This window comes from Euprymna scolopes, chromosome 6 (assembly GCF_053919585.1).
Source record: "Euprymna scolopes isolate OS-2025 chromosome 6, ASM5391958v1, whole genome shotgun sequence".
Classification (NCBI taxonomy): Eukaryota; Metazoa; Mollusca; class Cephalopoda; order Sepiida; family Sepiolidae; genus Euprymna; species Euprymna scolopes.
The window spans coordinates 62539854-62567187 of record NC_136487.1 but is presented as its reverse complement, the minus strand read 5'-3'; the positions used below and the strand labels follow the sequence as shown (position 1 = coordinate 62567187).

At 34.2% G+C, this 27334-nt stretch overlaps 1 protein-coding gene across 1 annotated transcript in view; it reads right to left on the bottom strand.

Annotated features, from left to right (window-relative positions):
* Positions 1-27334, bottom strand: part of LOC145277658 (monocarboxylate transporter 12-like) — a 186837-nt gene that overhangs the window by 158346 nt on the left and 1157 nt on the right. The gene's annotated exons all lie outside the window — the stretch shown is intronic.

The following is a 27334-nucleotide window of genomic DNA, read 5'->3' as shown; positions in this document are numbered from 1 at the left end:
TTGATACTAATGGTGGTAATTGGGAATAAATAGATCATTTAAGAGGGCGGCTCAACAAGACTTTGTTCACATTGGACTTGAAAACAACCATGTTGTACTCAGATATTGTACATGTTAATATTCTGATGCATCGGAGGTGTTAAATAATCTATCACACACTCTATAATAAAGACCAATGTGCATTTAGTTGTATACAAATAAATATAATTCCGTCCTGCAGCACAAAAGTTAGCGAGTAAAAACGTGCCTTTTGCTAAACCTCAACTAAACTATTTTAAGTAATGTATGGAATCAAGAAAGCAAATAGTAGCAAAGACAACCACAACAGATTTACAGCTGTTTTAAATGAATTCAGAAAAAAAAAAAACACCACAATAAAAAGTTAAGTGAGTGATTTTCTGACTTACCAGAAATAATAATAATAATAATAATAATAATAATAATAATAATAATAATCTGTGAAAGTGTCTGTGTCTGTCTGTGTACATTTTCCTACACAATAGCTGTCAATTTTCAGTCTACAGGCTCGAAATTTGATATAGAGTGTATTGAGATTTGGGAAAATCTTTGTAATCCGTTTTTGGCCAGAAATTTGGCTGTTCAGGGGTCAAAGTTCAACGATTTGACCTTTGAGAACTCAACCAAACATCTCCGACAATTTTGGGTATAAACACTAGAAATTTCAGATATAGGTTCCTTGGGCATGGATCAAACTTAATAACTTGATTTGAGCCCAAAACAATGAATGTTAAGGGGTCATAATAGGGGTCAAAGTTTTAAAAAATTTGACCTCTGCGGTCTCTACCAAATTACTCAGACAATTTCTGGTCTAAATATTTGAAATTTTACATAAAGGGTATTCAGAGATAGGGCAAGCTTTCTAATCGGTTTGAGTCGAAAATTTGAGCTACCAACATATAAATGTATGTAGGTTTGCATGTCTGCCTAAAACTTTCGACAGAGGCGACGGATTTTCACAAGATCAGTAACGTTTTGAAGCTCGACTCTTCAGACGACAAATACCGAAAAAATGGCTAAAAACATTGTCTTCACCCTGGGCACTTTTCTACAGGGAGGGGTCGCTTTTTTCGGCGATATTTTCGAAAGTCATCCCCTCTTGTCGATTGTGTAGCTTTAATTTAAACCTACGTCACATCCGGTTTGGCGGTGGTCGTAACAGCAAAGACGTCGGGGTTTTTTTTTACCATTCTTTTCCTCCTTCGCGGTACGGGTTCGAGCTTACTAACACTTTTTTTTGCTCAACACACACCTTCAAACACCCGGGTAACGCCGGGAACCCATGCTAATAATAATAATAATAATAATCTGTATGTGAAAAATTCACTTGCAGGCTTGATTCTGATTTAATACGAATGTTAGTTTGAACATTGGCGAAGCATAATTTTTCCGCCATTTTTAACGGAGTGTACGCTAATATAACATGAGGCGTGTTGCTGTTTCAATATATATATACTAGCATGGGTGCCCGGCGTTGCCCGAGTGTTTGGTGTATGCTGAACAAAAAACAAAACAAAACGGTCAATTTTTTTAAACTTTTACACCTATTATGACCCCTTAACATTTATTGTTTTGGGCTCCAGTCAAGTCATTAAGTTAGATCCATGTCTAAGAACCTATATCTAAAATTTCAAGTGTTTAGACACAAAATTGGCAGAGGAGTTTGGTAGAGTTCTCCAAGGTCAAATCGTTGCCGTTAACACCTAAATTTCTGGCGAAAAACCGATCACATAGATTTTCCCAAATCTCAGTACCTTGTATATCAAATTTCGAGTCTGTAGACTAAAAATTATTGCGTTGGGAAATGCACACACACACACACGTTTACTTTTATAGATATACTAGCATAGGTGCCCGACGTTGCCTGAGTGTTTGGAGGTGTATGCTGAGCAAAAAAAAAAAGAAAAAAAAAGGTCAATTTTTTTTTTTAACTTTGACCCCTAACAGCCAGAAATTTGGCTGTTAAGGCGTCAAAGTTCAACGATTTGACTTTTGAGAACTCTACCAAACTCCTCCGACAATTTTAGATATAGGTTCCTTGGACATGGATCTAACTTAATAACTTGATTTGAGCCCAAAACAATAAATGTTAAGATGTCATAATAGGGGTCAAAGTTGAAAAAATTGACCGCTTTTTTTTTTTTTTTTGCTCAACATACACCTCCAAATACCCGGGCAACGCCGGGCTGAAATGCTAGTATATATATATATATATATATATATATATATATAATATTAAAAATATAATTATCCACTAACACGTGTTTCGTCGTCTATGACTCATCAGAGTGGCTGAATCTAGTGATAAAGAGGTCAGGCTCATTACTTTGGGTCCCGATTTCGAATCTCTCTAGATTTAGCCACTCTCATGAGTCGTAGACGACGAAACACGTGTCGGGTGGATAATTATATTTAAAAGATATTATATGTACCGCTCCCCATGTGGGGGTACCGAATTGGTTAAAGGGAAAATTATTCCCAACTCGCATTTAGGTAAAAATGCACTTAAGTAAATAATTGGATTCATTCAAAACGTATCACAAAAACAAATACAAATAAAATTTATATATATATATATATATATACATATATATATATATATATATATATATATACTGTAAATTTTCATTGCAGTTACTAGAAAAAAATCAACCCACAATCTTGATTTAAAAGAATATATATTATTTGTTTATTTCATTTTATTATTAATTTATAGGCGAATTTTTATATTTACTTTTCCATAAGCATCTTACACGTTTCATTATGCATATAGCCGATACTGCCATCACACAAATCATTAGGCAGAAACATACTAATGACACATAATTTGATCGAATTAAATAGAAACAAATTCTTGAAATTCAAAAACAGTAATAAATGATGATGATGCTTCTGTTCATTCTCGAAAGACAATGGATACCTCCCTGTAGGGATAATTGCGCGTGTAATTGAGAGGCAAGGGTTCCGCAAACCCTCGACCACGTAAGAAATGATATTCGAGAAAATATATCCTTACAATAAATAAAAACCGTCAATCGCACGCAGAAAATATTCCACAGCGCCATATGGAATTTGTATGCATAAGACTAAGTAATTCAGTATATATGCAAGTTAGCCACCCCGTTAATGTTAACGTAATGATAATTTTAATTCGGTAACAGGCTTTCTTTTTATAACGCGCCTTTTAAATTATTGTATAACCAAGCTTTTGTTTTTAATTAATCTTATTACTTATACACATACGCACTTCCGTGATACTTACGTAATAAGCAGAAAAAAAAAAACGATAAAAAATGACGCCGTCATGTTTGATAACACGTATGATGTATACATATATAGAGAAATATATTGTACTTCTAGATGTTAATCCAGAAATAACTTTACCAAACGCAAGAAAATATGATTTTCTACCGACCTGCATAGTTTTAAATTTATGAAACTTTTACAAGTTTTTTTTTTCTTTTAATTTTGATATAACATCCCGTCGATAGCCCCCTCTTTGAACGAGTAACAATACAACATAGCCAATGTCATTTTTGGAGGGTAGAAGAGGGGTTTGTAACTCCTGTCTTAAATTAACAGCAGAGAAATCGAAAAAAAAAATTACAAATAATACAAGTGACCAAACGCATTAACATTTGATTTTCTACCGATTACCAAAAGTCTTTTTTTAATTTTCTTTTTTAAGTTGCAGTATCTCGACGCATATAAGCCCATGTGTCCAGATTTTTTTTTTTTTTTTTTTTTTTTTTGAAAACATGTTAGGCTCGAAACAAATTATGAAAGTAAGAAACAAAAACATTTAGAAAAAGTTTAAGAGCTGTAAAATGTTCAATTTTCTGGCGTTTAGTAAAAGTTATCTCTTTTACTCTTTCAAATAATAATAATATATATATATATATATGTTTTATTACCGTATCTTTCTGTTAAGTTACATTATTGTTTCCGCTACCCGGCCGTTTTTTTTTTTTTTTTTTTTTTTTTTTTTTTTGCCGTCTATAGCTTCCTCAGATTTTTACGCACATTTGCTCTACAACAGTATTGAGCACTTTCTTCAGTTTTTATTAACTACCATTTCCACTATATATATATATATATATATATATATATATATATATATATATATATATATATATATATATATATAAAATAACCTTGTTTATCTGTCAGAGGAACAGTTTCTACGAAACTCCTGCCAGTCTTTGGTATACAGACTTGATCCTCGATAGATACAGAATTTAGATCTTTGGAACAAATTCGATCTTGCCTTTAGCCTGTAAAAATAGTTGAATATAATTAGAACTTGTTAGGCGTATATCAACTTAAACTGCTCTTTTACGCAAGCAAACATACATTTCTACTTTTTACAACGTTATTTTTTTAATTTTATATGCGTTAGGACATAGTACAGATGGTAACGATTACGGTTGAAGACTGTGTTTTGGTTTCGAATCTAGCCGATGGCACCCAAGTTTTTTTTTTTTTTTTTTTTTTTTTAGCTTTTGAAATCACTACTATATGTTGGGTACAATCACACGTGCATCATCACCCAGGCAAACCTTTTTCTTCTTTCTCTCTCTCTCTCTCTCTCTCTCTCTCTCTCTCTCTCTCTCTCTCTCTCTCTCTACGGCATAAAAATCAATAGACAATTAGCTGTATAATAAAAATCTGCATAAATTAAAATATATTTAAACGTATTTTTCGAACGGATAACGCCAGGTAGCCTGCTAGTATACATGTTTTTCTTCTCGGTTTTCATAAACTATACTGCATTATTGCCTTGTTATGTTCATGAATATTGTTTAATTGTTTTGACAAAGTATGTGTGTTTAAATGTTAATCCCTATTTCCAGGAAGACTGACTTGATTTTAAGCAAAGTACGATCCATTTTTAAATGTAAATCTATGCTCCTATAAATTTGGGGTTTTGTGTATTGATATTCATATTATCCCCCCCCTTTTTTTCTATTTATTTCAAACGAAAATACAACTTTGTTATATATGGTCATGGAATTGCAAAAGATCTAGCTAATTTTCATATTCTTTAAAACATTAATTTTAATAAATTCCCTTTTAGTTTTTTTACTTTTCTGATGGGATCATCATCTTTGGCTAAGTATTACGTGTAATTATATTCATGCAGATATTCTACATGATTTATACTTGCGTAAAAGCTTATAGTAAATACAAACCTCTTTCTATATATATATATATTTATGTATGCGTATATATATTTGTTAAAAAAAATTTGCTTGATAAATTCCTCTGTCAGTTTTTAGTCTACAGACATGAAACTTAATATATAGGGTTTTCAGACCTATACGAAACTTTATATTTTGGTTTTAGCCCTGAAAAGTCGGTGCAAAAGTGAAAATTAAAAACTGCAAATTGCTAGGTGAAGGTCGAACGACGGCATTACGAATATGTATGCGTAACATAATAGCTATTGTTTCGTGTTTTAATTTTTAGCCTTGCAGCGATCATGTCTTCATAGCTCAAGCATTAACGTCAAAGGAAAAAGTAAATCGTAAGCTAAACGTTTTGGTTTCGATTTGGTGGTGGCGCACAAGTCATCTTTTTTTTATTATTTTTAGATCATTACTATATATTGGGTCCAATATAATACGATAATAATATGAAATCTGCGTAGATCAAAATATAATATTTTACGACCGGGCAATGACGGGCGACTTCTAGTTTAAAAACAAACCCCTTTCATCACCCGTGCATCATTGCCCAGGCAAACTTTTTTTTTTACGGCATAAAATTCCTGCAAATGATTGGTCGTGGCTCTTCCAAGAAGTATCAATAGATAATTTATAGCAGCTGGCTTAACACTAAACGCCAACGTTAAAAAAATGAGATCCGATGAAATTGTTGGTACATTTGTTTCTTATTGACAATTGTTTCATTCTATTTCATCCATTTTATAGTCTACTCATTTCCATAGCGGTTTTAACAATGCGAAAGTTTCATTTTGGAATTACTTAAAAAATATTCTTCAAGAAAGCGTCCTTAAGCTGGTGAAATTAAAAAATCCGCAAAACTTTGAGCGGACGTACTGTTTCCTTATGAACATCGGCCGCATCTTTCCAAATTTATAGCCGGAAACCGCCGTTAAGTAGCCCATTTCTCTTTAACCGTTACAATTAGTGTTTTAATCGTTGGCAGCCATGATCTATTCAATCAATTTGCGTGAAATAGGAAAGGAATTCTCATGGCATATAATTAGTGCTTATTCAGAATTGCACTTATGGCGACAATTAAAAGTGAAGAAAATAAGTATGTATGATGTGCATGCCAGTTATGGAACGAAGATGAAATATTCCCAAAAAATCACGTTATTTGATCAAGTAATTCTTTTTTTATTCTGGCAAATCAAATTTTACAACTTAGTGTCTTCGTCCGCCATGATTAAAGCCAATAAAATAAAAAAGGGAGACAACTGAAATCGAAATTGAGAGGTTTAAACTCGGCCTTACGTCCTATGCAGCTTAGTAATAAAATCGCTAAAAACCGGGTTTTTTTAAAAAAATTTTTTTTATTTTAATAAAACTACTTGATCGACTTACGTGATTGTTGGTATGTGACATCTTCGTTCTGTAACGAATACGTACATCATACATAATTTTCTGTATTTTCAATTGCCGTCATAAGTGCCAATCTGAATAAACATCGTATATTTGAACCTTATTTTAAAGACGTTTTTGAGTAAAAAAAAAAAAAAAAAAACTATCGAGTAAGGTCAGTATAACTAGTATTTATAAATTATTTATTACTGTTAAACATAAAATTACAAATAAAAAAAATACTCCAAATTTCTAAAGTACATAGCTCAAACCTAAATTCTAGTAAAATTTACATTTTATACTTTAAAAGCAATAAAGCTACGCCTCCCAAAATGACATAACTACTTACAAAAAAAAAAAAAAAAAAAATGTTACGTTTAGTGCACTTTTCCCAACGAAAATATGAGAAATCTTAAGTAAATTGAGTGGGAAAGGTCACGTCATATGCACTCTACATCTTTCGCACGGTTGAACTTCATATGACCTGGAAATTGATTCGGAGTTTTGTGTTACTAAATCATTCCCGCTAAAACTTAGATGAGGCGATTAAGAGCCGGTCTTCAAGAACTATAGGGGCTAAAACTGACACTCGACATTTTCACCTCTCTGGATACATGTCAGGAGCGAACATACATCGTGAACACAGACCAGTTCAGAACAGCGGCGGCGCCGAGCATAGGCTGTATTAATAAACGAGTGCCTTCATACGTTTACCACATTACGACCCCCCCCAAAAAAAAAACATCAATCCTCTCCGAACGATAGATGACTCCATCTAATCTATGTTGTTTAATTCATTCCTTATCTGATAGTAGGATTTTATTTCCATATCTTATCTCCATCTTTCCCAGTTGGTCGGTTCATCATTAACATCGTCTTCCCCGTTTTCATATATGTATTTATCGCATTCCTGATTTTGTCGAATAAAATCGCATTTGTGTATTCAGTTTTAGCGGGCTGTTATCCTCATCTTCAAAGTTATTGTTTCACTATGTTTCGAGGTGGCCGAAATGTGGTGAAGCAACAGTAACTATAAAGATGGGGAAAGAATGAATACGCAAATCATAAAACCTCATCTCAACGGACCCCCCTCCCCAAAAAATATATATATTATACCAGTTGGTAAAACCATAAAATCCAACCTTGATCGCCTCCTTCTGGGCTATATACTGGTGGCATTATTATTAAGATGGCGTATATATTTGTATTGTTGTTCATGTTAGTATTAGAAAGTATTAGTGTGATATCTAGAGAAAGTCTTAGGAGTGTTCATGTTGTGAGTGTTCATATGTCTTAAGATGTTCATGTAAGAGATAGCCTATTGGAGACATAAACAGGTATATATAAAGAGAGCTGACAGTTCTGCATATATATAATAGACAATGTACATGTTACTACACAATGAGAGGAGATTTGATAGATAGATAGATCGAGGGTTTGACTTTTGACAGTTCTGTGAACGGAAGTGTCTCTATAACATTTATACTTTGACACATATACTTTCTAACTCATATTTTTTTAGATGATGATTTTATCAAGGTTCTTATAACATAAATGGACAATACTTTTTCTGTTGAATAACAACACGGAGATGCAGATACAAAAACACATGTTGACGTCCTTTATTTCATGATCGGTCCTGATTTCGCTCGAGGAATTCAAAGTTTCTTTACATGGCTTTCTCTCTAACCTTCGCTTCCAAGGTTTGGTGTCAGCGGCTGTCTCTGACCTCTCTCTCGGCTCTCTCTCCCCTCTTTCTTAGACTGTATCTAAAACTCTACCTATATTGAGAACTCGTCACGTCATCGCATGATTAAGCATGTGCTCATCGAGCACGTTGCCTTGACATGCGTCACGTTGCAAAACTTGACATGACCCCGAGTTCAGTAACCTATTTTTCAAATAACCTTTTTTACAAAATGTTTACAATTTCAATTGACGATTAAATTCCTTATTTTAATTTGCACAGAAACAAATTTCATCATTACATTCCTTTTCCAATAAACAGATATCTAATTATTTTGTGTGAACTAAATAATTGCGATTCCACATTCCTTATTTTCAATAACATTCTGTGTTTATTTTAACTTATGATTGGAATTTTCAATTTCAAATCTAGCTTCGCAAGTTCGAATCCTTGACTATCCTATTTCACATTTACATTTAACTAATTCGCTATTTTTTTTTACTTACATGAAAAGGGGACAGCCCTTATCATGTAACAGTGGCGCACTGGATAGAGGCGTTGAATCTCTATGGTTCCAGGTGAGCATTGTCTGAAGATAAGTTTCGATACTATCCAGAGCCAGCCAGAGGATTAGTTGGCCAAAACGTGGTGAGACAACAACAACTATGGAAGGCAGTAATTACTGGGGATACAGTTACGAGACTCAGCATTCCTAGCCCGTCGCGATTAATCACGTGAAGAAGGCCATAGGATAAGTTGGCCGAAACGTGATGAAATATACAACTATTAAGATGAGGATAACGGTCCGCAAAAAAGAATGAATACATAAAGTGTGGAGCCTCATCTCAAATGATTCAAAAAGAAAAATATATAAAATCGCATTTTCTTTGCGCACAACACAGTTCACGGTTTTATCTGCTTTGTCACTGTGCATTCACGGATTACTGTGCCTTAATAGTTAATCCAATGGATCCTGTTTATCTTTATCCACCTCATTATTAATTTAGCATTTAATAAACTAGAGAGGACTGATATACCGTAAAACAACCAACCAGCCGGAAAATACATCATGAATAAATACTTTAACATATTAGGAACTTGAAATGTAAATCTTTTTTACCAAAATAACTAGTCTGTAATCAGTAATCTGAGAATGGTTGCTTTACCTTTGAAAGGAAACAAATCAATAAGGATGAAACGTTAAAATAAAATTGTGCCGTAGAACCCCTGAACATGGCATTAAAAATTAGTAACAAAATACAGTACAGTACACGCGTATATAATCAAATAATATTATAAATAACACCGTAAGGCGGGGAAGATACCGTAACCAGAGACCGGAAAACATCGTATTCCACATCGTAACCTGAAAAAAAAACGTATCCTAGGGTCACCGTATCTCAGGGCTACACTGTAATTGTTTTTACATAACATATGAGTGACATGGAATTAACTGGATCCAACTCTCTGCATTCTCTATCGCCATTTTTTCATTATTTGACGAAACCGTATCCTGATATTCCCGACCTCCATTTTGAACGGTGTGAATGGCCGACATGTTTTTGTATTTTATATAGATAAACACAGCAACGATTTTGTTGAAGGAGTGGTAGTTCTCCCCCCCCCTCCCCCGAGAATAAAACTATATATTATAATTATTCTAATTAGATATGTTTGAAGTGCTGAAATATGATTGGTCTATTTTAATATTTGTCGTTCATATTGAATGTAATACTCTCAAACTATTAAATTCGAATTGCAGGAAACATGTAAAAAAAAAAAAAAAAAAAAAAAAAAACCTGAATTAATTAAAAAAAAAAATAATTAACAACGAGTAGCGATATCTTTTATCTGCGTCGATAAATCATTTCGTCGTCTTAAAGAAGGTTCTTCAATTATGTTTATGACGTAAGCTGATATACCTATTTCTGAAATAATAGACGTATCTAAATCTAATATATAAAATGCTATATGTCTGTCTCCATATTTTCAAACTCTATCTCGCCCGAAACTAAAAGCCAGAGAGTGGCGCTAGGGGCTCTCAAACGGTTGGATTTTTTTTTTATGGACCGTTCTTTTATGGGTCTTTAGCAGGTTAAAATAATTAAGGGGTCAAAAAAGAGTTAAAATTGAAAAAAAAAATCGTTATACATTTTGCACATTCGTCTTAATATATTTATAATTTTTGATCAGTTGATATGCGTATCACGTTGATACAGTGGTAACGTCACCAGCTTTGAATGTTACAATTTTGCTTTCGGTTTCGATTCTAGCTAATGGCACCTAGGTACTTTTTTTTTTGTTACTTTGGAAATTATGACACTATAATAATATATACGAAATTTGGACAAATTAAAATATATTTAAGCGTATTTTACAACCGGGAAAGCCCCCCCCCACTACTACTGTAAATATAGTTACATCTAACACGTCATTGGGTAGATATGGCCCCAGAATCATGACGTGTACTCGTGTAACATACGTTCGTTAATACAATTTTTATTATCTATACTACTGTGTTTGTTTTAATTATTATCGGCCTACAGAGCTACAACCATTATTGATGCCACATTGATAGCGAGTTGATTAAATACAAACATCATAAGAATAATTGTTTCAATTTAAATGTTACAGATTCTCTTCAAGAAAGGGCGCTTAATTTTAAAACAACGACGAGGATTGTCATCATGAATCCTTTCAATCCAATGGAAAGAACACAACACAAACTCAGTGGAACTGAAATTGCAAAAAATAAAAAAAAAACATCATCCTCGGCTGACATCGCTCAAAATAATCGTGAGGAGTGGAGGAGGGAGAGCACTAACCAGACCTTCACTGGACGAGTGCGAAGAGTACTGGAACATTAGCACTCAAATGCTAATGAAGAACAACGGTCATTGCTAACGGCAAATCAACGGTAAGTGGCTGTTGCGATAACGCAAATTCATTTACAAAGGTTATTGAAAGAGGTGGATAGTACTGGAAATCTGACGAGGCTTGTCACCAAGACTCCAGAGAACACCACCGGTTATTATCAGTGAGTATTCTTTGATGATTACCTGTATCAGAACTCCTTGTCATTATTAATATTATTCTTATGTACTAATAAACAAGAAAGAAAGTTCTGTCAAATCGTAGACTTTGCTGTTCCAGCCGACCACAGGGTGAATATCAAAGAAAAAGAGAAGCGGAGCAAATACAGAGCTAGCTTGAGAGCTAAAAGGGATATGGAGGATGAAGAAAATCAAAATAATACTTATATTAGTAGGAACATTAGGAACAATCCTGAAAAACTTTGAGAAAAGAATGGGGGGAAATTGGAATCAAAGGAATGACTGGGAAAATACAACGAACAACAATAATGAAAACAGCTGAAATATGAAAGAAACCCCTTGAGTGTGGAGACTGACACATATGAACAACAAGCGCGGGTCAGACGGTCTGCTGCAGAGGCAAAACATGAAGCGCTGCATGGAGCCAGGAACATTGAAGCCGCATATCTATAAGTTCTATAACCCCACCCATCCTCCTATTATCACATCACTGCCCCTCCCCCCCCCAAAAAAAAAACAAAGAGTGAGGCCAAACAGCCAAGTAGAGTCAAGGAGGAAGGAAAGACCAAGGAAAGAGCACTGACCAGACCTCCGCTGGAAAAGTGCGAAGAGAACTGGAACCTTTGGAAGGCTTATTGCCACTCAAATTCCAGCCGCTGGCAACGAGAAATCAATGGCAAGCAGCTGTTGCGATAATGCAAATTTATTGACAATACTATCGAAGGGGGTGGAGAGTGCTGGAGGTCTGGAGAGACTTGTTGTCACTCAGCTTCCAGGGAACGCCACAGGCTGTTTTCAAGGAGAGATCTTTGATGACCTGTGTGAAAGCTCCTTGTGAGCCAATAATAATAATGAGACTTATTTTTTTTTTTAATTATACAAGATTTTAACAAATATTTATAGTTTGTATTTTCGTTTAAAATTTATTTGAAAACTAGAAGGGCGCCGGACATTTCTCGGTCGTAAGATACGATTAAATATGCTATTTTAATGCATGCAAGTTTCGTATTTATTATTATAGAGCCAATTCTCTCTTCATTAATATATTGTACCCAATATATAGTAGTGTCGATCTTTGTATAATCAGGTCGTAAAATACATTAAAATATATTTTAATTCATGCAGATTTCGTATTTATCATAATATAACCACTACTCCTTTGATTATTATATTGTACCCAATATATAGTAATGATTCAAAAATTTAAAAGAAAAAAAGGACTTGGGTGCAATCAGCTCGAATCGAAACCAAAACATATAGCTTTAATGGTTAAGTCTTAAAAGTTTGATAGAAATGACGTTAAAATTTAAGACGGTGACAAACAAATAGAAACTTTTAGCATGTCTATCTCTACTATTATATAAAAGGAAAATTGTGTGCATGTGAGTTCGTTCCCTATGGACGCGAAAACGTCTGGCCGACTTTTATGAAATTTTACACCAAGGTACTTCATGTGCCTGGCAGTGTTCTTAGGTTTTGTATCAAGATGTCTTCGATAAGTATCAATAAGCGAAAAAAAAAAAAGTTCGATGAAAGAAGGAACAGTTGATTTTGACCAAAGTTAATACCTTACACAGCCTAACATCACAATTGCATTTGAGAAGTTTAATTACCATATAAGCCGAAAGACCCGACATATAAAACCAGCAGTAGATTCTTTGATGTGACAAAGGCGCGTACAAAATGTATGTTTCTGTTTACAGCACAGTTGAAGTATGATACTTGACTTTTGCATTTTAAACTTTTACTCAAGCCATTATATCTAAATATATTTTTTTTATAAAATCAACAGTAGGTTCTCTACAGCGCAATGTAGATTACGATGTATTGTGCACTATTATTGCGGAGAAGCATGTTAAACTTCCTTCCGATGCACCGCGATGGGTTCCCATTTTGAGCAGTCGATCAATTGATTTGATTTTAAAAAAATGGCAATTTCGCTGATTTCGATTACGTTAAAAATATGGGACTGTGAAAAATTTGTTGATTCTCATTCAATGCTGGACAACGTCAGGTCTCCCTGCTAGAAATCTTTATCTCTACTATTATATAAAATGCACTAATGTTAGACTTGAAGACGTCCAAGTTGTAGTCAGGTGGGAAACAGGCAAGCGGCAGAGAGTTCCACTGGCGTGCAGTTCTAAGAAAGAAGCTTTTCTCATGGAATCTACGTTTGGATTTAGGCACAGATAAAGAGTGGTGAAAATTATTGACAGTAGTTTCAGCCAGACGGGTGTTTCTCGTGAAAGATTGGCGAGGGGGGGGACGAGGGATTGGAGCCCAGAAGAGCACCTGCCATGGAAATAACGATAAAACAAAGACAGGCTCGCAACCTCTCTTCTGTGGGAGAGAGGTTGCAGGGAAGAGAAAAGGGCACCCCCCACTAAACCACGAAGTCTATTTTGTACTCTGTCAAGGCAGGATAGGCTATTTTTGGCAGATCCTGCCCAGATGTGGCAGCAGTACTCCATCCTTGGACGTACTTGGCTTTTATAAAGATAGAGAATTGCATTAGTAGTGAGATATCTTCTGGAGCGGTAGAAGGATCCCACCATTTTCCCAGCGTCCCTGGCAACGAAAAGTGACGATATTACTCACCAAAACATACATCATTTTTTTTATGTTTTTATTGTTTCAAAAATAATTAAAATTTTGAAGAGTTTATGTAAAATAAGGTATTTTAATTTCATATTTTTAAATTCATTTTTTATTATATTTTTACGGATTTCATGTATTGACTAAAAATTGCTATTAAAAAAAGTAGTTGGCCAAAACGCCCGTTGGCCGAAACGCCCGTTGGCCGAAACGCCCGTCAGTCAAGACATCTTAGATTCGATGGTTACAATTATTATGCTATGGATAAGGACATGAATCGTAGCATTATTTACTAGACATTTTTTTTTTTATTACATTTTCACCCCAAACAAGGCATATTGCCACTTTGGTGTAGGGGGCTACTATCAGGGGGAAACAACTACTGGGGTACTATGTAGGGATTTGGGAAGCAAGATGTTGGTTCACATTGCACTTGAACTTCTGCATGTCAGTACAGTTGGGGAAGCAGTGACCTGGAATGGAATTCCAAAGTCGAGCGGTTCTGGGGAAGAAACTACTGGAGTAGAAAGATCTTTTACATCTAGGGATCTCTACAGTGTGGGGGTGGAATTTTGCAGCTTGTCGAGGTTGTTCACGTCGTGGGGGTACAAGTGCTTGCAGTTCATCAGAGCACTCACCATTAAAATACTTGTAGAACAGGCAGAGGGATGCAACGTTTCGTCGATGGTCTCTCTATCCCTTCTTAAAAGATTAGCATAAACAGTCTGATTTTCTATTTATTTGACCTCGTCCAGTGGAACAACTAGCCTTATTTAATTACTGTGTTAGATATAGTTTTACTATACGAACGCTGACATTTTTTGTGTGTCATTTAAATAATAACTGATGTAGTTGTTTCTGCTGAGCGAGAGATTACAACGATAATAAAACTAAATTACACTCCTTCTCTTTCGTTACAAATACTTCAGTAATCAGAATGTTTATTTTTTTTAGTGTTTCTTTACATAGCACGCTAAATAAAATTCTGTTTGTAAGAAATACATATTTGTTATAGTGATAAAAAACCAATTAGCAAATTTTACACAAAACAATCTTGTGGTAGTTATTATTTATTAAGATGATCAAATTTCAATTATTTTATAAACCGCTAAATTTGATATTTCTCGAAGCACGAAAACACTTGGTAACAGAAAATCGTGTTATAACAATCACCATGAGGCTTCACAAGGAAAGAGTAATGTTTGCACCATATGTCGTTCGTCGGGGATTGAACCTAGATAGTTTCCTTTACAAGATTGGGTGCTTCTGCATTATTGGGACGAGATTTTGTAGTGGATAAATGGAGTTTTTAGATAAAAAAAAAACAATGGTTTCAACTGATTTTTTGTCAATTCTAATAAGTTACAATGGTAGCTCCCAAATTATGCAGTCGAAATTACCTAAATATTACTGAATTATTAAAAAAAAAAAACTTTAATCGTGTTAGCAGGCGAAAAATTGCTGCCGTTTTTGTTTAATTCGAACGGAAATTACCTCCATGTTGAACTCTCTTGTGTTTTATGATCGTTTTCATCAAATTCTATTTTTTATTTTCTTTAAGAAATTTTTTTTACCTTATCAATTTTCGTAATTTTTGGGTTTAATCATCTTAAAAATATAAGGAATGCGTAGATACCATTGTTTCCACGTGAAATTCAGTTTTACGATTTCCGAAAATCTCGTCTCAATTCTGTAGAAGCGCCCAAGATTGAATCTTTGTGATTACTGCCCTTGGTCGTCCTTCAAGATTAACAAAATGGCGGTTCTCAAATCATCTACCGAAGTATGTCATCAGATAACTGATTATCTGGATGAATTAATACCTCTATACTAGTTGTTCCCGTACTCTGGTAAAATTGCGGTACAAAGTTGCTGGCCAAAAAACAATGCTAGGTCACGTGATTATTATTATTTTTTATTTTATTTATTTATTTATTTATTTTTATTTTATTTTTTTTTTTTTTTTGCGACGTTTGATTCATTTTCATTCCCGTGTAAGTCCATAAACGCACGAGTTTGAATTTGATGAGATATGTAAACTATCTTCATTTTTAATTCTATTTCTCTGTACTGGGATTTATATTTTTAGTGGTGAAGGTATAAAATCGAGGACTTGGTCACGTGAACTATGAGGGCATCACCACATCTTAGAATGTCAATGATGTGAGGATAAATCAAAACCTGTACGTTTGGGGACTTACACGGCAATGAACATGAATTAGTGCTGTGCCGTGTGGCGGTGACGCGTCGGTCGTCTCGAGCATCCTAATTGGATGGGAGGCATACAATTATATTTAAACCAACTTTTCTCATTTTTTTCGGTACTAGGTGTATTTGGAGCAAGCATTAAAGCAGTTGTCTTCAGCATACCATTAGATCCGAGCACGTCATTGTTTTCACATTCAAAGTAATCGGAATCGATAATTTAAAAAAAAATCGGAACATTTTGGGGTATCGGAATCGGAAACATTTTATCCTAATTTCCTATTCTAAAAATGGGTCTTGACTTTTATTTTAACTTAATTTTCCATTACTGTTACTAAAAAAATCACACCGTCTTATGAAATTATTCGCGCGCCGCAAAACAAACACTTTATCATTTGTATTACCACACAGACTTAGGGTTAATGGTAGGGTTTAGGAAGAGGTTGTACTTGTTATAAATTTTAGCACTGACATCTTGATGTGAATAACAGCGTTGGAGAATGTACAACTCAGAAACATGTAACATTATTGTCGCAAACAATAATTAAGTTAAAATTAAATTTTAATTTTAAAGTGATAAAAAGCATATACCCTTCTTAATCTAAGTTGGAGTGGCAATACGAAAATAATATCTTACTATCTGTCCGCCTTATGCTTTTTTAAACCCTAAGTAAACACATATGTAGACCGGACTCGCAAAAGCAGGTCAAGAGCGTGTGCTCGTATTGCACATGACTGGCGAGGGATGTATTGTTTTTATTGTTGTTGCAGAAATCATTTCCCCGTTCGTAACGAAACTCTTCTACAAAAGATTCCGTCGACGTACGGACAGACAAAGCGTCTTTCAGAGATGCGTGGACGAATATACAAATGCTTTTTAAAAGTTGAACATGACATGCAAACGAAAATGCATTTTCGGACATAAGCGTGATGAAAAGCTAAATATCTGTACTGCTCATTCGCCACGTCACACTAGCGACTTCCTATCAGTTACATAACTGCCAAATCATGTACATGTCTTACTCGACTTCTAATGAGAAAAATCTACTCTATTTAATTCTAATCTTATTGCGGCATTTTTTTTTTTTCGTTCTAAGCTTATTTTTACATAACAGTATTTAAATACTATTACAGTGACAGGTGAAATAAAATTGTATAATGTCAAAACTAAGCGTGACCGACCGACCATCTCTTGTAGACATGATTGGACACATCTGAAACAGAAAATTAAATATAAAGGCGTAACTTTGTTGCCAGTGAGAAAATACCTTATTTTTAACGAGTGTTATTAAAATCTTACTAATTCAGTTAATGTTTACTTCTACACCAGGTTAAATTAAATCGATTACAAAACAAGATGTTCTCTTCAGGCGAATTAACGATTTTGTTTATTGTAATATTGAAGTTTTACGGCAATAATACGGCATAATCGCGTTTGACACATCGGTTCCCCTCAGATCACCAACAATAAGCATGGCCAGTACCAGATGGGTGACCATTTGAGACTTTCATGTGCTGTATGTGCTCTGCACTTATCTCGGCATTGTTTTCAGTCGTCCTGGACTTCTCCTTGCCACTGGACTAAAGCAGTGCCGATTCAGGAGAGGTGTGGTTGGGGGATTGCGCAACCTTTGTCACATAATTACACGTGCAGCTGGCCCTGCAGAAGGTATCCTTTGTCTTTTGAGACTGAACGAAGGCATCGGCTATCGACTATTGAAGTTTTACAATATGCATAGAAATACACATATCATGAAGAAAACGTCAATGCTATAAGGCACTATCTTCGAGTGTCTAAGATTTCTCTGTAGAGGGATTTTTCAGGATAAACTGGTATGAGTATATCCCCCCCCCCCACATTTAGAAGGAAACCCTGACAAAATATTCACAATAGCATAGAATTCACAGTCCAAATATGATCTCATTGGTATGTCTCGTTCGGAAAACTTTTGATATATAATAATTTATTCGGTTGTAATTGCCGTAATCATATATTTGTTTATTTTATGACGTCCCATCAGTTGCTTACATCATAGGTCATTAGCGAAGAAAGTTCATTTAAGAAAGCCGCTGATGACTGTCCTTGCTCTAACACGTTATGATGAACAACATCGGTACATTACGTGGGCATAATCTAAGATAAAGTTCTCACGTAATGTATGCACAGGCATAAATTGCAGATATCACCCAGCGAATAAATTGTAAGCAAATGAAGTAGCGTTCTGTTATGATTAGTATGGTAGACGGACAACAATATGAAGATAGTTATTGGAAAGTGAGCGCTTCAAAGACAAGGCAATTTTTAATCAGATTTTTGTAGTGTATTTGCATATTATTATTTCATATCGTTTATAATCTATATATTAATACGATAGCGTGTGTGTTATTTTGTGTGCCACGCTTACGTCTTTTTTCTTCCAAGTGACTATCGTTTAATTATGATCCTCCATTTCTTGTAATAAAATTTTTTACCAAGAATTCTTCACAAATTTCGGTTTCGATTATAGCTGAAGGAACTCAAGTTATATCTTCAGGCTTGAGATGTTCAAAAGTAGGGACTAATGAATTAAATTAGGTTGCTAGATAGTGCTCGATAACAAGAGCAAAATATTTTTTTTATTTATTCGCAGGCAAACAGTCACATTCCATCGCTACAAACAGCCATCTGTTTCAGTCAATGAGACTTCGTCAGGCGACACTGGACCATTCGATGCTATAGAAAAAAAGGAAAAAAATTCTTTTTTGCTATAACGTCGAATGGTCCAGGGTCGCCTGACGAAGTCTCATTGACTGAAACAGATAGTTGTTTGTAGTGACCAAATGTAACTGTTTACCTTCGAATAAATAATCTTCTTCTCAATTGTTATGAATATGGCAGAATGTGGCTGAACAATTTTTGGGCGCTATTTTATACAAAAGCCAGGTGAAATAAAAAAAAAGACCGCTTAGCGAATGGAAAAGATATCCAGAAAAATCGGAAAAAGGAATAACTCTGTCGTGTTCAATCAGACGTGCTTGATTCAAGCTGATTTATCTAAGTCATATGTATATCTTTTTTATTTTTGAAATCACAACTTTATAATATATAAGTATCGATAGAAAATTGACTCTAATAATATATACGAAATCTGCAAGAATTAAAATATCGTATTTAAGCGTATTCTACGATCGGACTACGCCAGGCGTCCCTGCTAGCTTAGATAAATACTTTTGCAGTTTTAACAAAAAAGCTACAATGATATCAGAGCGTCTCCATTTACGCTGAACATCCACAGAATGCCAACATCAATTTATTACATATGAAAGAGTCCGCTGTGGAATTTATTACAATAACAGTATTTGTGCAATTCAAGTTGAATTTTTTCAATTTTCTCATTTTTTTCTAGCTGGGGATGTGGCATTCTACCGGATGTTAGACCTTCACCCGCTATCCTATACATTCTAATTGAGAGATCTTTTTTTAAAGATTCTAACCGTTCTTCTAAGTGCAGTTGTTTGTATCTCTCTTGCACGGTGTATATTTGCCAGGTAGTTTTTTTTTTTAATTCTTTTTCATAAGTCTGGGTGCTCCAATAATTACTGAAAGGATGGGTTCTTTCTCCTTCTTGTCCCATATACCCGTCAGGTTTAATTGCTGCATTTTCTAGGTATGTAGCTGTAAGAACTGCTTAAGCGTAGGTTCCACGAGCAACCGAAAACTAATAGGGAAACAAGGACGAACTGGTGTATATCAAATTATATGTAGGAATTAAATTGGTTGGAGGACTTGAAAGATGGGGAGTAAATACTCCTTCAACCACCTATATTTTTAAAGACTAGATATTAAAATCGAATTTAAAAAAAAAATTGTTTTCTGACAAATATATATAGAAACAAATATTTAATTGAACACCCTTATGTATGTCTCTTTCGTTAAGCTATCGAGCACTCGTGTAGGAACGAAAAATTACATATATATATATGTGTGTGTGTGTCAGTGCTCAATTAAGGAGGATTTAAAAGTAAGGAGTTACTATTTATTTATTTATTTATTTATTTATTTAAACATAGACTGGTTAAAGTCCAGCATAGGAGACCAACTATAGGTTTTATTTGTTTGGATTTGAAACCTACATAATCAATGTTCCTCTGATCTCCTGCAACACACACACACACACACACACACACACACACACACACACACACACACACACACACACACACGTGTATTCAAAATAATAATATAAAAATATGAATATATACGGATTCAATCTTGATCAGAGTGTCTGAAGATACTGGTTTCCTGACCAAAAATGCAGTACACATTGCTTATTGTTTTTCCTTTACCTTTGCGAAAACAATCATGTTCTGCAAAGTCCAAAACAGCAATTTTTTTTTTTTTACAAAACAATCAAATCAAACCAAACCAAACCAAACACAATGACGAAATCTTTGAAGCTATAAGAGAATTGAAGCATAAAGACGTTTTCCAACATTACTGGATTTGGCATTATAGAACTCAAAAATAGTTGATATGTCATTAAAAGAAAAAAAGGAATTCCTCAAATGATTTTATTTAAAAAAAAAAAATTCAAATTGAAGATACTTCCCTGAAAAGATTAACTCTAAACTTATGGTAAATGAGATTTATTTATTTAAAATGAATATTTTTAGGAAATGTAATCTGATGCTAAATAAAGTTGGTCTTGAATTTAAAACCATGTTTACTTTCAGAAGATTTTCCGATCGGTAGTTATTCTATACAAGGCCTGGATATGAAGAATTTTCAGTGGGTAGCTGTTCTGTACAGGTCCTGGACTTTATAATTTTGCAAGCAAAGAGCAAAAGATCCTTCTCATGTTGACACGGGGAAATTATGTGCTGGGATGCTAAAAGATTCCATTTTTATGGAGCAACTCTGGTTTCTGATTGGTTGATAGCAGAACGCGAATTAATTTGATCCGTCAGTTCCTATCGGCAGCGTTTATAAGTAGGACCTCCTAACTTTCATGGAAAACACTCCATTATAAGTTCAAAATATTGCAAGAGTTGGATTTCCCAGAAACCTATGTACAAGGAAAGGGCGTGCGTGGAATATTCATTTTCGGAATCTGCTTTGAATATTTGAAAATGTATTGAGGATGATTATGGTATATTAAATGACATCCTATAAGTATATGAATGTTCTAATTAGCATAATTGAATTCTTGAGGTCATTGCGTGTGGTACTGGTACAACGCATATGGCAAGAAAACAATATGTAAAAATATATACAGGCTGTAAACGATAAATTGGCAGTTTGAGATCTCAAACTTTAAAGCTTGATAAAGAAGGACAGTATAAGATTTGTGCATGTTTAACTATTCCTTTAAATACCAACATTTTATTCTATGCATCCACCTTCTGTGTCAAAAACTTGCTGAATGCGAGCCTTAAACGTATGAGAAACCTTGATAGCTAACTATTTCTTTACAGCGCGGAATGCTCATCTTATGGAGGTCTTCAGGGAGGTCAAAATGTGATGGAAGCGAGCATTAGAGAACTTTCTCAGCATTGCACCATAACTAATTGTCACAGGGTTTCAAATCTTGCGAGCTAGAGGGTCAGATATTTGAGGGTACAAAAAGCGGCAACTTTTTCTTCAAGAAGGTCTGCACTGTTTTTGACTTATGAGCAGGTGCTGAGTCCTGGATGAACATCATTTTCTTGGGATTATAGTTCTTAATCCAGGTTAAGAGAACTTCGTATAGAATTTTCAGATATTCCGCCATATTGATCTTCAAGTACACTTAATGAAATGAGGGGGCATGACTTTCCCATCGCCGACAACAGCTCCAAATACCATGACAGAGGCAGGGTGTTTACTCTGCATTGCTGGAGGAACATCACAAGGATCATTGCCGGTAACTTTGGAATTTATTTGGTTAAGGACTTTGCCTACCACGAACTTTTTCTCGCCCACAAAAATGCATACTATACCACCATGGTATTTCAGGTGATTGGGTAGTAAGATGCTAGTCTCTTAACGAATGTTATGATGTCGTCTGCAATATGACTTCATCCAAAAAAATTTCGGTACTACATTAGAAATCGTCATTTTGGTCACATTCCGCTTTTTCGCCAGTTCAGGCATTGGCGGTGATGGATTTGCCACAATAGACCGTTTCAAGCCACCGAGAAATCTTCTGTTTCGGATTATATCATTCCCTGACTGAGCCCTTTTTATTTATTTATTTTTTGTTGATGTCTTCACTTTCCCTTAAGTTCGTTACAACATGGTAAACAGTTCTAGGATCATAGCCAGTGCCTCTGATAATGCCCGGCGCGGAACAATTCAGCAACAACCAGTCTATGGCTAAATTTACATCGCCATTTGTTTTTCTTAGTATTTTTAGGTGGCTAATCTAATATTTCAGATTGATAATGCCGCTTTAAAACACCTAAATTGCAGATTGAAATTACCGCCAATTTATCGTTTACACCCTGTATACGAATGTTTGTTCTCTTATGAAAGAGGAACAACTGTTTTAATTTATTAACTCTAATAATTTTACATTTTCTAATATATATATATATATATATATATATATTAGCAGGGAGATCCGACGTTGCCCGGGATTAAATTTAGATCCACGAATGTTCCACACTTCCAATACTTTTATTGTCATAAGAATTGGCGAAATCGTCCATTTTTTTTTTTTTTTTTTTTTTTCAATCAAATCGATTGATTGCTTGCTCTAGTCGGGAACTTACTGCGTTACATCGGGAGGAATTTTCACACTCTTCCCCACAGTGACTTAGTTCACAATACATTGTAGTTTACATTGCAATGTAGAAAACCTATTGTTGATTTTTATAAATTTATTTTTATATAATGGCTTCAATTAAAGTTTAAAATGCAAAAGTTAAGTATCATGGATCAATTGTGCTCTAAACAGAGGCATTCATCTCGAACGCGCCCCTGCTTTATTAAAGAACCTACTGTTGATTTTTATACTCCGGACTCTTCTGTTTGCGTGGTAATAGAACTTATCAAATGAACTTGTGATGTTAGGCTGTATAAGGGTGTTAACTTTGCTGAAAATCGAACTGTTGCTTCTTTAATCGGATTTTTTCGATTATCGATTTCGGACTTCATAGCGAAATAACTTGCATTCACAAAGTGTCTTATATCTATCTATCTACTGTATAAAAATTACTGTGTGTGCGAGTTCATTCCCCATAAAGTTAGAAACGGCTGGGCTGTTTATTTTGAAATTTGACACGAAGGTACTTGATGTGTCTGGAAGTGTTCTTACGTAGGTTTTGTATCGAAATGCATCTGATAAGTATCGCAAATCAATGATCGAAAAAAATCCGATTAAAGAAAGAAGTTCTACTTTGATCAAAGTGAACATTTTATATAACCTAACACCACAAGTGTATTTGAGAAGTTTTATCACCGCACAAGCAGAAAAGCTCGGCGTATAAAATCAACAGTAAATCATTTGTTCGAAATGAATGTTTATTTTTAGAACACAATTGAACCATGTTACTTGACTTTTGTATGTTTAACTTTAATTCAAGTGATTATGTAAAAATAATTTCCTAAAGTCAATGGTTGGTTCTTTGATAAGACAGAGACGGGTTCGAACTGAATGTTTCTGCTTAGAGCACAATTAAACCGTTATACTTGATTTTTGAATTTTAAACTTCAAATGAAACTTATTTACATATAATTTTATAAAATCAGCAGTAGATTCTATACAGTGCAACGTAGACTACGATGTATTTCGGACTAAATCACTGGGGAGCCATGTGAAGCTTCCTCTCCGACTAGAGCAGCCAATTGATTTAATTTTTTTTTTTTTTTTAAATGGGCGATTTCCCCGATTTCGATGACAGTAAAGTATGGGAGGGTTCAACATTTGTTGATTCTCATTCAATCCCGGACAACGTCGGGTCTTCTTGCTAATATATATATATATATATATATATATATATATATATATATATATATATATATATATTATATATAATTATTTTAATACGTACAGTTTTTTATCCTTTCGGAAATCATCAGTGCAAGAAATCACGATTACACACGCGTGTATATATATATATATATATATATATATATATATATATATATATATATATAAGCATGTGTGCCCGGCGTTGTCCGGGTGTTTGAAAGTGTGTGTTGAGCAAAAAAAAAAAAAAAGGGGGGGGGTAGTAGGAAGGCAGGCTCGAACCCGTACCGTGAAGGAGGAAAAAAGCGTGAAAAAAAAACTTGACGTCTTTGCTGTTACGACCACCGTCAAACCGGAAGTGACGTAGGTATAAATTAAGGCTAGACAATCGAAAAGAGGGGATAACTTTCGAAAATATCGGCGAAAAAAGCGACCCCTCCCTGTAGAAAAGTGCCCAGTTGAGGGTGAAGAAATTAATGTTTTTAGCCAATTTTTCGGTATTTGTCGTCTGAAGGGTTGAGCTTCAAAACGATACTAATCTTGTGAAAATCTGTCGCCTCTGTCGAAAGTTTTAGGCAGACATGCAAACATACATAGATACATTTATATATTGGTAGCTCAAATTTTCGACCCAAACCGATTAAAAAGCTTGCCCTATCTCTGAATATCTTTATGTAAAATTTCAAATGTTTAGACCAGAGATTGTCTGAGTAATTTGGTAGACCACAGAGGTCAATTTTTTAAAACTTTGATCCCTATTATGACCCCTTAACATTTATTGCTTTGGGCTCAAATCAAGTTAAGTTAAATCCATGTCCAAGGAACCTATATCTAAAATTTCAAGTGTTTAGACCCAAAATTGTTGGAGGAGTTTGGTAGAGTTCTCAAAGGTCAAATCGTTGAACTTTGACCCCTTAACAGCCAAATTTCTGGTCGAAAACGGATTACAAAGATTTTCCCAAATCTCAAGATCCTGTATATCAAATTTCGAGTCTGTAGACTGAAAATTGACAATGATTGCGTAGGGAAATGTACACAGATACACACACACACACACACACACACACACACACACACACACACACTTTCACTTTTATAAATATATAGATATGCGTGTAATATGTTTGCTTATTTTTTTTATATTTTTTTATAACTATTGTGTATTTATGAGGGTGCAGTGGTTTGCATTGGACAAAGCAAATTTATGCAGTTCATCTAATATGCTAATACACTCACACACACACACACACACACACACACACACACATCCTACATTTTGTTTTGAAAGTGGATCATTACATATTTAATAGTCACGCACCTTATTATTAGCCATTTTTTTAGTTACGTTCGATTAAAATTCAATCAAAAATTCAATTCTAATTTTCCAATGTTTTGCTAAATAAAATATCTCAAATATTTATAATATATCATATGCTACGACACGTATTTTATATGGTGAAAATATTTTGTGCGAATTGAAAAAGACCAGTCCTATTACACACTCAAATCTATATATCTATAAAAGTGAACGTGTGTGTGTGTCTCTGCCTGTGTACATTTTCCTTAGCAATAACTCTGTTAATTTTCAGTCTACAGGCTCGAAATTTGATATACAGGGTACTGAGATTTGGGAACATCTATGTGATTGGATTTCGGCCAGAAATTTGGCTTTTACGGGGTCAAAGTTCAACGCTTTGACCTTTGAGAACTCTACCAAACTCCTCCACCAATTTTGGGTATAAACACTTGAAATTTTAGATATAGGTTCCTTAGACATGGATCTAACTTAATAACTCAATTTGAGCCGAAAACAATAAATGTTAAGAGGTCATAATAGGGGTCAAAGTTAAAAAAAAATAATTGACCCTTTTTTTTTTTCTCAGCATACACCTCCAAACACCCGAGCAACGCCGGGCACCCATGCTAGTATATATATATATATATATATATATATATATATATATATATATATATATATATATAGCGTGACTCCCAAAAAAACAAAAGCTAAATGGAGGTCATCTAGAACATATGCTGTAGAACAGTGAAAAAAAGTGTTTTGATGTCATGAATATAATAAACTAGTTATGACCAAAGTTTCATTTCATTCGGACAAAACACTAAGAAACGGGGCGTAATTAGAGTTGGGGCCCGTTTTTTTTTGGGGGGGGGGGGTAACCCTGTGTGTGTATATATATATGTATATATAATGAGAGAGAGATGATAGCTATGAAATTATCTAACATGTGGAAAACTGGAAATTTTTGTCATCGGCATTTCGTTTTTATTTCGTTAACTGTATAATTCATCCTTAAACATGTAAACAATTATCGGGGTTTCCTCTTTTCACACACACACACACACACACACACATATATATATATATATATATATATAGTTAGTGGAATCGGGAATCGGAAAAAAAAATTGTGCATATTTTCCGATGCCAAAAACGATCATTTTAACTGTTTTTTTTTTTTATTTGATTTTCTTTAAATCAGAATCTTCCACTGCTGATGGTAATAATGAAATAATTATTTATTGATTTTGAACTACCGGACCAGTAAAACTAAAATCTATTAATCATACCCCCCCCACACACACACAAGTGTATTTTTACGGTTAAGAAAATATCTTCATATCTAACGTGTTTTTATGGTAATCAGAAATAAATAACAACTTTATGGTTAAATATTTAGAGATTCATAAAGAATCGGAATCGGAAATTGTATCGGAATCGGGAAAAATATTAGAATCGTCTCATCACTAATGTTATGTGTGTGTATGTATATATATATATATATATATATATGAGAAATGAAATTTAAAAAGTAAGATTTAAGTTTTGATTTAACCGCCTATTAAATTCATTAATTGGTTCCAATTTTATGAAATAAACAAATCGTACTAATGTTTTATCTATCTATCTATCTAGCCACTACTTACTTTCTCTATCATACATAAAGAGAATGTATACGTGTACAGGTAATCACCTAAACTAATGACCAGATCATTATAAATTTTGAAATATATATTTTAGGCAACACGGTGAATAACACGAGCACATTATTATTTAATATTATTATTATTATTTTGTAAATTTTACGATTTAAATGGATATCCAGATCTCCTCCCAAAAAATGTTGTAGTAATTTTAATGCAAAACATCTAACAGAGAAAAAAAATGCTCCACATCAAATGTCGAGTTACGTTCAATAATACATTTTTAAAAATAGTTCTATGCATGCACGTCAGTAATATGTATATCCGTGCTTA